This window comes from Eschscholzia californica, unplaced genomic scaffold (assembly GCF_041429995.1).
Source record: "Eschscholzia californica isolate CP2 unplaced genomic scaffold, dmEscCali1.0.p SCAF_1, whole genome shotgun sequence".
NCBI classification, from domain to species: Eukaryota; Viridiplantae; Streptophyta; class Magnoliopsida; order Ranunculales; family Papaveraceae; genus Eschscholzia; species Eschscholzia californica.
In genome coordinates, this window is record NW_028238198.1 from 74807037 (window position 1) to 74819627 (window position 12591).

The window sequence follows — 12591 nt, forward strand, 5'->3', positions numbered from 1 at the left end:
GCATTACTAACTAGGCGTACAAATAGACGCATCTCAATTGACCTTATTGCCATTATATCTAGTTGTGTTAAAATTATACTAGTATATTACAGTAATAAATTGATATATTGACTTAAAGTAAATATTACTAATATACAAATCTTAAGTACATCCATTAATTACGGTTTAACCGTCTAAATGATCTCCAACTCCCACTTCTACAAGTTGGACTTCCAGTGAGTTGTTAATCTCTACTTATTCCATTTTTGGTACTATCACGGTTTCTTCTTGGAACTATTTTTGGAAAGGGATATTATGACTTACATGTACTTTTTTTTTTATTACAAAGGGAGGGAGAGGGACCAGTCCACCTCTCAAAACCCACCTAGCGGTTCCCGCGTTAGAAGTCTTTGTTGTCTTATTTGCCATTTGCCCCTATTTGTCATATAGGTCCGATCACGTTTCAGTTTGAGTCGACAGTTATTGAGCTTATCACATCTTTAATGTAGCAATGTCAAATGTAACGACATACGTAGATTGCAGTCGACTTTCAGAGAAAAAAACAGAGACGTGGAGACGCGAGATTCAATGTGGGAGAGAGAATGTAAAATCTGAAAAGGAGCAACTAAAAGCACCCGTTCAACCTGTTGTTAGCACCTGCCCTCTATTAGTCTCTGTTACCGATGCGCAAGAGCCGCCCGCAAGCCCCCCGCAAGCCCCCCGCCAGTGACTATCTAATCTCGCACCCAAATCTCCAACCATTCCCATTCTGCCTTAATTTTGAAACCAAGAGCGGTTGAGATCAAGAGAGAGAGAGAGAGGGCAACCGTTTCAAACTCGATTTCTTCATCTTCTTCCCAAATTTCTTGCTCGAACAAGAAATTCTTCCACCTCTCGGTTTTTCTCTGCCACACCTTGCTTCGTTTGTGGTGTAGAAGGGACAGATCCAGGACATTCAATCTTCATTTTAGGTAAGATTATAATTATTTAGTTTTTTTCGATTCATCTCAGTCAAGGAAGCTTATTTGTGATTTACATGTTAATTATACTAGGAAGTACTTGTATGATGTTTGTTTATGGAAAATTTGTAGTGATTTGGGTTAAATACTTTCGACTTTAAATCTGTGTACGATCGGACTCGAGTCAGCCCGAACTGTTTCGGACAAGTCAGTCTGAACTGTTTTGGACAGGTCAGTCCAAACAGAGTGTGTCTTGCTCATTCCCTTATTTGTGTTTATTCTCCACCATAGGTTATCCTTTGTTTCCATGGCTGAGCGTGTTTATCTTACCGGTAGTGAGAGGACTCGTAGAGTTCAGTCGAATACAAATGACGTCATAGATTTTTAGTTACCATTTCTTAGTCGATGTGCGAAGATTTTGAAAGAAGATTTGTACAAGAATAGAATTTTTCTAAAGATTCGTCACCTTTGGGACTGATATTGAGCCGATTCAAAGTTTTTGAATTCTTTTTAGGAAAAATAAAAGTTCTCGTATAGGAGGAGTATTACTAGTACTACTATACTCTTTTCTTCTTGGAACTATGTTTGGGAAAGGGTAATTTTGGCATACTCCTCTTTATTATACGGGGAGGGAGAGGAGGGACCATCTGCCCACCTCTCAGAACCCATCATGTCATACCTAAACCTAGTATGACTAGGGGAAAAGGTTGTGGTCCCCAGGTTGGAAGCCTTTGTTTCCATTGCTTAAAATCTCTAACAAACACATGAAAACACCCTCCTTTAAAACATGAGGGTCACACACTCACACTTGATGCGAGTGGGGGAGAAACCTGAGAGAAGCTGGAACACATACCATCCTCTGTTGCGGCCACTTTGACCGTCTCACTAGTTTTAGGGCACAAATAAACTGGGACCCCCCCAGAAATAAAAGTGTTTTGAAGTTTTTGTGTTTTGGGTATCCATGTCATCAGTGCAACACAAGGTCGGGAATGACGTAATTAAGTGTTTAGGACCTCCCAAAAACCAGACTGCTGTAGAGGCTTCATTTCTCTAGAGGCCTCTCAAAATTGTTCAGGACCTGTCGACTGCTCTTTTTTTTTTCTTTAATCTATTTTTCACAATTTTGTTAAAAATTATCAGTGGGTCCAATCGTTTACAACCAAATCAATTTTAATTCGAAAAACAAAATCAATACAATGTTCAATGTGTTTTATGTGACATTTTATTCTTCGATCTGTTACCTATCCTGAAAAAATAAATTTAGTTAACTCATTCACTAGATATACTGTACAAACCCATAGTACATTGTTATCGTGTGATTCCCCATCATTAAATCCCAGATTTTGATTCTCAATATCATCATAAAATCTATTAATTGGTGTTAGCTAGGACATAGGTAGAGTCAGGATTTGAAATCATACACAGCTAGCTTTTAATTTTCTATTGTTAAGGCTTGCAACTTAAGTTAAGATGCCAAATAACCAAAGTAGAAGAACAGATAAAGCAAAATTCTGTGATAAAAAGAAAATTGAAAGTTTACAGAGTTGATCTTTAAAAGGTCGCGGCTTTGAGGAATAAAGAAAATTCTCTGGGGAATAAAGACTTTTTTTAAAACTAGTCAAATAAGATTGACTTTTATGTTTATTTTTTATTGCTAAGGGGCTTCTAATTTTAAAAGATGCTATAACTCATCACCTCTCTACCACCTCATCTTCTCGCCACCTTATCATCTTCTCCGGCGAAGGTCGCCGGCCGACCAGTTTTTCGGTCTGCGACCTCCAAACATAAAAAAAAAACCTTTTTTTTCTCTCTCTTCCTCTCTCTCTCTAACACTCCGGCGAAGGGAGACCTTCGCCGGAGGTCCGGTCTGTCCACAAACAGATCTGGTCTGTTCGTGGACAGATCTTGAAGGTCTGTCCATGGACAGACAAGATCTCCGGCGAATGTCTCCCTTCGTCGGAGTGTTAGAGAGAGAGAGAGGAAGAGAGAAAAAAAATGTATTTTGCATTCCCCATAAAAATTTATTCCCCGGAGAATTTTTAAAAAAATCTGAATTCCCTCGAGAATTTATTCACCGGAGAATTTTCTTTATTCCCCAAAGCCGCGGCCCTTTAAAACTCTATCTACAAAATTTACTACGGTAATAATATTTATGGTTCAATTTAGGATTAATTCTATTTTGCCCCCTAAAGATGACCGACTCACCAAAACAACCCCCTAAAGATGACCAGCTTCTAAAATAGCCCCCTAAATTTGTTTTCCGTCTGTTTCTCCGTTTGTGATTAACTACTATGTACTTTTACTACTAATCTTACCCTTCTCAACATTTACTTTTTGCTAGGTATGAGAGAGAAATTTCTTCACTTTTCCCAAATGAGATTAGGTTTTATAATGATTTGACCTCACGTCAGTCGAGGTGCGTCAAAGAAAGTTGAAATAATTTACTCATTTTTAAATTAAATCACACCACTAAAATCTTTGATCCCAAGGTTTCCTCTAATGTTACCACATTTTTTTCTCTCTAAAAGTTTAGAAAATATGTTCAATTTCACCTTTGGAGAATACTTAGAGAGGGAAAGGTATAATGGACCAAACATCAGTCAGTATAATGGATCAAACATGTTCCTACTTCTGAAGATAAAGATGATGATTGGATGCTTGTTGGTGATGTTCCATGGGAGTAACTTTTTTTTTCTCTCTCTCTCTCTAAAATCACATATTTATCTCTCTAAACCATCTCTTTATGTTTTTGTGTCTCTTGGTCCAACATTGGTATATGTTATTTTTGCAGTATGTTTGTTTCTTCATGCAAGAGATTAGAAATCTTGAAGGATCAGAAACTAGGTGTTTGGTTCTAGTTGTTAAAATCTACAAATCTAAAAATAACTCACGTTGAAGATGAATTGGCGACAGTGATTGATACCTGTCATTAACAAAAAAAAAATCATGTTGGATTCTAGAAGGAGATGAAGAAAATGTCATGGCAGATTTAAAGGTTGTTCAAAGAGAGGAAGGAAAAAAAAAAAGATCGTCTTTGGGACCAGAAACGGTTATGATTGGCTTGTGATGCTTTCATGAACTTTGGAATGAACTATATTACGGGTACACAAGAGAGAGAAACAAGTGGATCATTTGATGATCTTTTGAAGAACAAGAAGCCATTAAAGCTTATGAACTATGAAGTAAGAAGGAGTTATGGAGTTCTCACCCTACTTTGAAAAATGAAAAAGAATTTATTGATTAGACAAAACCTCGGGACCTTAAAAGATTTTTGGACAGACAAAAAAATATTGCAAGAGGGGTAAATTGGGTAAAAGAATGCTGCATCACTAACGCCTAACGGAGATGAAGACAGAAAAATAAAAAAGTAGGTCAAATTAGAAGCTGGTCAACTTTTATCAATTTCAAAATTTTGTCGGGCGGGCACTGGTTATACCTTATTCGCACTCAGGTGAAGAAATTGACCGAAGTCAATCTCCTTTGACCTCAAACACCTATTTACACTCGAATATAAAAGACACTCATCAATCGGTCCGAAAGTCAAAGCAAAGGCTCACACTCGAACCAATCTCAAAAGTCTCAGACTAGTCCAGTCCGAACCCTTACTTTAGATCTCAGAGTGGTCAGACTGGACCCCTGGTTAAGGTCTTATAATTTCAACACTATACCGAATCAGGTAGAAGTCTTAAAATTAATTGAAAAGGTTTATGTACTTGTTAGACTTTCTAACACTTCGTTGGTTATCTCTTTGTTATTATCTCTCTTGTTATTAAAAATTGTCTTCTTTTTTTTTTGTTGAAGGAAAACCAAAAAGAACACAAGCAACCCACACCACTTACAACGCTAACTCCCTCGTTAGCTCCCCCCAGGAGTTCCACACCCTATTACACTTATTGTGCCTACCCCACTTAGCTAATTTATCCGCCCAATTGTTAAGATCTCTGGGAATGTGGACGAATCTGATAGAGACGAAGTGGTCTGATATCTCACGGATGTTGTCCATTAATTTCTCTGTCTGCCATTCAATAGCCGAGCTACATTTGTTCAGGTACCGAATGATATTAAGATTATCACTTTCCAAAATAAGATGAGTAATCTGTAGCTGATGCGCCCACTGTAAAATCTTGAGAATGCCTATGCCTTCACATTCTTCTGCCGATTGGCCTCTGATGACACCCGCTAAAGCGATAATAAAATCCGCCTTATCATTGTGAATGATGCCGCCATATCCTGCCGCCTCTGTAAGCGTCTTAAATGAAGCATCCACGTTGCATTTCAGGTAAGGGGATTCAGGAGGTCGCCAGACCGGCGAGTCCTTTCTGTTGGTTGCTGGTTTGGTTTTCTTAAGGGCAAAAGCCGATCCTTTAATGTTATTGATAACCTGGACCGGATTTTGTTCCTTCGAAGAAAAACATTGTTCACGTCTAGCTTTCCATATGAACCACAAAATATTAGCGTAAAGGGACTGCAATTCTGGTTCCAAAGATTTCCATTTCAAGATCCAGTCCTGCAAATTGTCAATACTGTCCACCTTGATATTAAAGAAGAACCAGATAGTACGGGTAAAAGCACAATGGAGCATGATATGAGATAACGATTCAACCTTGTCGCAAAAACCACACTTAAATACATTGCCTATATACTGACCAATTTGTCCACGAACTGGAAGACTGTTGGTACAACATTTCCACAAGAACAGTTTTATCCGAGGTATCGTTTGTATTTCCCATATATAGTTCCACTCTGGAAGATTGCAGTCCAAAGTTTTAGTTGTCTTGTATATGTAGTATTACTCTACTTTTTCTTCTTTGAACACTGTTTTGGAAATGGAAATCATTAACTGTCGTCCCTTTCATTTCTTAATATTGTATTAATTTATTATAAGGAGAGGGAGAGGGACCACCTCTCAAATCTCATCATTGTGATCCTCCAACAACTAGTAAATAACTAAATACTAGGTGAGAAATTGTGGTCCCGAGGTTGGAAGTCCTTGTTCTCTTGTACGCGGCTATTGGTCTGCTCCGTCTGAAATTCTCACTAAAAGCATGAAAAGGACCTTTTCTTTTAAAACAGGAGGGTCACACAGGTGGAGATGTGAGTTTCAATGTAGTAGAGAGAATGTAAAACGTGAGAGTCAATGTAGGTGAGAGAATATAAATTTTGAAGAGGAGTTATAAGATAAATTGATAGAAATTGCTATAGACTTTTGGCAGTTAAGTAGGATTCTTATTAAAATTGAGTTTGGTCAAAATTATGATTCATTAGTAAGTTTAGCTACAGAAAATCTTAAAATTTTTTAATCACAAGGATTCTCAAACCTAAAGTTTGTATAGGATAAAAATCTCACAATACTCTATAAATTTTGGTAAAATTTTGAATTAATAAACTAAAATTCAAATAAAAAAAAATGTCTTCAAATATTTTTCTACTACATAATTTTTATTAATATATTTTCTTCATAATTCGTTATTTCCTAAAAATCATTATTTCTGATTTTCTTTTATTTTTTTCACGGAAATTGTTTTTTTCCAAAATTGATTTTTTTGACTACCACTTTCCTCTGAAAATCTTCCCCTAGAAAATCTTTTTTTTCGAAAACCTTTTCACTCGAAGATCCATTTCTTTTCAAATCCATCCTCCAAAACAATTTTTTCTGAAAAATACAGTTTTAAGAGGGGGAAGATTTTTCGAGGAATAAAAGTTTTCCATGAAAAAATAGTTTACGAAAAAAAACAGTTCCCGAGAAAAGTTGTTATCCAGAAAAAAAAAAACGATTTACACAAAAAATGAATCATTTTCGAAGAAAAAAAATCTGAAAAAAAAATGTGAAAAGTTTAGAAAAAACAAAACAGTTTTTGAAAAAAAATTTTAATGAAGAAACACCTTTTGAAAACAATAGACGGTTTTTCGAAGAAAATGATATTTGAAAAGAAAAGACTTGAAAAAAAAAGATTTCTTCAAATATTTTTTAAATGAATGTTAAAAATAAAATTCAATATTTGAAATCCTAGAATTCTTATTAGTTTACTAAAAAAAATAAGTTGCACTCATGAATTCGTGGGATCATGAATCAAAAAGACTCGTGTATACACGTATTGATGATTCCCTTCATAATAACACACCATAAATGATTTTATTGTTTTAGCACTACAAAAACTCAACCATTTTATTTGGATCTGGCAATTTCATTTTACAAATTTTGGGTTTCTAGTCCAAAAATCTACCCCTAAACACCCATTTAGTCCACCCTAATATTAATAAGGTTTTTAAGCCAAAATAATAATTATAATGGATATTTAGTCCAACTTAGTTAAAGTATGTTTATAGGTCAAGATTACAGTATTTTTCTGTTTATAGATTCTTGTTTTGTTTCATAAATTACCTGTTATTTATTGTTAAAGTTTCATATTTTATTTCATTTTTTTCATACTTTAATTCATTTTTTTTTTATGTGTTATACATTACAGATTATGTATCAACAATGTTTCTTCAAAACAGAAAAGGACTAAAAACCTATTTTTTGAGAAGATTGGACCTTAAACCCTTTTTGAACTTTATTTTGGACTTAAAACCCATTAATATGGACTGTCAATCAACGTTCTAAATAAAAACCAAATCTATAAATCCTCGCATAATGAAATCACTCATCTCTCTCTAAGCTAGCAAAACACCAAGCACTTGAAGAACGAGAAATCGTTTCTTAGTTTTGTTATAATTAATTTCTAACAAAACTTCCTTTAGTCAAAGCCTTCACATGAAAATGAAGCAAAAAAACAAATGTTAACAAGTACATGATTTTTTTTGTTGAAACAGTACATGATTTTCTAGTCAAAAACAACTTTGATGAATTAATCAAATTCAATTTCATTTGAATCATTTTCAACAACTTTTCTCATTTGAGTCATATGAAAATAATGAAATGGTACATTAAATCTGGATTTGACATCAAAGGAACTATAAGTAGCTAAAATGTACAATGCACCAGTTATAACATATCAACTTGACTTTTCATTGTTTACAATGTAGAAACTATAAAATCAAGCACTACGGAAATACACATAAATTTGTAAAGTACGTGTGTTGTTTAGGATATAGATTATTCATCTCTAGTAAATAAACTTTAACTTTCTCGATATAAAACATGATTGCTTACTTTTAGCCTGTAACAAATTATTATTTGGCATACATTTGGAGTCAACAATACAAACCTACAAACATTTCCAACATTAAAGTAGTAAATTTGATAAAAAAAAATTATGTTGTATTGAGCCAATGCAATTAATTAATTATATGCAATGAATAAAGTGCACCTAAGATTACAGATAATTTTCTCTCAACAAAAAAAAAAAGAAACACATTACAGAGACTTTTATAACAATCCGTAACATAATGTTCCATCAACTACAACACGATCTTGTATTGTTTACTTCTCATCATTGCTTTAATGTGACTCCTTTGAATTGTCAAATTCGAATGGATCAAACCCAAATTTGATAACAAAAGAAATACGCCATTACTTAGAGGATCGTGTTTCGTTAAAAATAACTGCATTACTAACTAGATGTACAAATAGAGGCATCTCAATTGACCTTATTGCCATTAATTATATCTAGTTGTGTTAAAATTATACTAGTATATTACAGTAATAAATTGATATATTGACTTAAAGTAAATATTACTAATATACAAATCTTAAGTACATCCATTAATTACGGTTTAACCGTCTAAATGATCTCCAACTCCCACTTCTACAAGTTGGACTTCCAGTGAGTTGTTAATCTCTACTTATTCCATTTTTGGTACTATCACGGTTTCTTTTCTTGGAACTATTTTTGGAAAGGTATATTATGACTTACATGTACTTTTCTTTTGCTTTTTTTTTTTTTTTTTTCTATTACAAAGACAGGGAGAGGGACCACCTCTCAAAACCCTCCTAGTGGTCCCCAGGTTAGAAGTTTATATGCCCCTATTTGTCTCCTTTATTCGAAATTCCCAAGAAAACATGAAAAGACCTTCTACTTTTAAAAGACAAGGGTCAGATATGTGGAGACGCGAGATCCAATGTCGGAGAGAGAATGTAAAATCTCAAAGGAAGCAACTAAAAGCACCTGCCCTCTATTAGCCTCCGGTATGGGATGTGCAGGAGGCACCCGCAAGCACCCACCAGTCACTATCCAATCTCGCGCACAAATCTCCACCCATTTTCATTATGCCCTAATTTTAAAACTGAAAACTGTTGAGACCGAGAGAGAGAGAGGGCAACCGTTTCAACTCGATTTCTTCACCTTCTTCCCAAATTTCTTGCTCGAACAAGAAGTTCTTCCACCTCTCGACTTTTCTCTTGCACACCTTGCTTCGTTCGTAGTGCAGAAGGACCGATCCAGGACCTTCAATCTTCATTTTAGGTAAGATTATAAATTTTTAGTTTTTTTCCGATTCATCTCAGTCAAGAAAACTTATTTGTGATTTACATGTTAATAATACTAGGAAGTACTTGTATGATGTCTGTTCATGGAAAATTTGTAGTGATTTGAGTTGAATCTTTCGACTTCAAATCTGTGCACGATCGGACCCGAGCCAGTCCAAACTGTTTCGGACAAGTCAGTCTGAACTGTTTCGGACAGGTCAGTCCAAACAGAGTGTGTCTTGCTCATTCCCTAATTTGTGTTTATTCTCCACCATAGGTTATCCTTTATTTCCATGGTTGAGCGTGTTTATCCTACGGTTCCGGCTGAAGAACCAGTTGTTACACAACAGAGAAAGACGATGAAGAAGATATAGTTTTGGTGACCGAAATTCAAAGAGTAAGAAGAGGAAGACGATGAAGCGTAGGAAACTGGGTTAATTTTTTTTTTCGGTTGGATGTTGATATTTTGGATCATATTTAGGATGACATTTTAGATGGATGTTGTGGTTGAATGATATGGTAATTTAAGTTGATGTAATTATTTTTTGGGTTAATTCTGTTTTGGCCCCCGATTTGTGACCAACTGGCTGTTTTAGCCCCCATAAGTGACCGACAGTTTGTTTTGGCCCCAAAATTTTTTTAATTGGCCCCAAATTTTTTCCAACCTCCCAATTCTACCCCCATGACATTTCTGTAATTTATTTTTTTTCTTTTTCTTTGTCCACCTCATCTAAGAATTACCACATCACCTCTGTCCACCTCACCCTTCTTCTCCGGTGAAAACTTGCCGGCCGATAAATTTTTTTTAATCGGCCGGACAGTAGGTAGAGAGAGAGGGAGAGAGCAAAAGAGGAAGAGAAGAGAGAGAAAGAAGAAGAAGAGAAGAGAGAGGAAGAAGAAGAAGAAGAAGAAGAAGAAGAAGAAGAGAGAAAGAAGAAGAAGAAGAAGAAGAGAGAAAGAAGAAGAAGAGGAGAGAGAGAAAGAAGAAGGAGATAATTTTTTTTTTAATGTTAAAGGTGACCGACCGGAATAAATTTCCGGCAGGTCACCATCCGCCGGAGAAGAAAGGTGAGGTGGAGAGAAGGTGGTTTTTATTCCGGCCGGTCACCATCCGCCGGAGAAGAAAGGTGAGGTGGAGAGAAGGTGGTTTTTATTCCGGCCGGTCACCATCCGCCGGAGAAGAAAGGTGAGGTGGAGAGAAGGTGGTGTGGTGGAGGAGAGATAAGGTGAAGTGGAGGAGAAAGAGATAGGTGATGTGGCTTTTGTATATTTATTATTTTTTTCAGAAATATTTCCATTTTGGCCCCCGAGGATAATTTGGTAAAAAATTGGCCCTTGAGGCCAAAACGAACTGCCGGACACAATTGGGGGCCAAAATGGCCAGTTGGTCACAAATCGGGGGCCAAAACGGAATTAACCCTTATTTTTTTATATTTGTGGAACGAGTCGGAGGGGACAGTCCGAAGACTCCGAACAGGAAAACACTAAAACCCGGGCTCCCTGTTTTGGGTCGGAAGGGACAACCCGAACAGGATTAGACTGACCCAACCCGAACAGGATTAGACTGACCCAGTCCGAACAGGAAAACCACTAAAACTGGGGACTTCCTATTTTGGATCGGAGGAGACGGTCCGAACAGGGAAAATATCCCAAAAGTCAACGGGTGTTGACAAAATTTTTAAGTCAAACGATATTGACCAAGTCAATTTCTTATTGCGGGTACTAATAGCAGGTTGAACGAGTGCTTTTAGCCGCTCCCAATCCGAATAGGAGTTATATGACAAGGGATTGAAAAAGGGCTAAAAGCACCCGGTCAAATTGCTCTAAGTCCCGGTCAAAACATAAATTGTAAGATGTCTTAACTGCAATTCAGGAGCTTACAACACTTTGAGCATGGTCCTTTAGTCCCTCCAGTTGAAAAATGTTATAGACGGCCAAAGAAAGAACTTAAAACATACTTACGTCTACGTGGCACGCTATGTTTATCAACAAAACTACCCTTGTTCTTATTGTTTTTTTTTTTCTTCGATATCTTATATCTCTTCGATGCTATGCTTATCTACTTATTTTAGTTTCTCATAATTTTTTTCTCGTATCTATCTTTTTTTTAATTTACTAACAAAATTTATCAAAAATTTAAAAATTGATAAATCACAACAATTCGAAATAAAAATTGGAAATTCTAAGAAAAAATTTAACTTTCCATTTGTTTTTTCTTTTACGATAAAATTGATGTACGTTACCCATTTGAAGAAGACCTCTCGATATTTATTGTTCTTTTTATTAATTATAACTCGTATCATTCAAAAAATACAAATGGAAATTGAGATTATGGATCGAACAAAAAGTAAAAACAAAAAATTAAAATGAAATTACTCAATGAACTTGCAAATGAGATTTCAAAATTCTTAGAACGGGCTAAATTAGAGTGTTATGTTAGTCGTGAATTTACAAACTAGATAGAAAAATTCACGAGAAGACCAAAGTTAGAATGTTATGTTGGTCGTAATGATAGGGAAGAAAATAAAATACAATATGTCGGTCGTTGTGATTTAACAATTTTAAGTTTTCGATAAATGTTGTTGGTAAATTAAAAAAAAGATAGATAAGAGAAAAGAAAATTATGATAAACAAAAATAAGTTGATAAACATAACATCGAAGAGGTATAAGATATCAAACAAAAAAATAAACAATAAGAACATGGGTAGTTTTGTACTTTTAAATACAAAAAAGGGACATACCTAATATCCAACTAAAAAAGGGGCATCCCTAATGGGACATTAGGGATGAGGGGTACCGCTAAATACCCTTTAAAATCTATAACAAAAACATGAAAAAATCTTCTTTAAAACATGAGGGGTCGCACTTGAAGTGAGTGGGGGCGAAACCTGAGAGGAAGCTTGTACACATACCGTCCTCTGTTGCCGCCACTTTGACCGTCTCATTAGTTTAGGGCCAAATAAACTGGGACCCACCAAAATAAAGTTAGGCCAGCGCTTTGGGGAAAGCTAAATAGTTTTCGGGGTGTGAAGACTTGGTAAAAAATTGGTCAATTTTGTTTGACAATTTTATTTACGGGGAAAGGAAAATAGCTTCTCCACCTCAACTCTCTCTCTCTCCACCTCACCTCTCTGTCTTCTCTGATTAGGTTCCGGTCTGTTCTTCAACATACCGAACTCCGGCGAAGGGAAACCCCTTCGCCGGAGTTTCTAGAGAGAGATAGAGAGTGTGATTTTTTTTTTCAT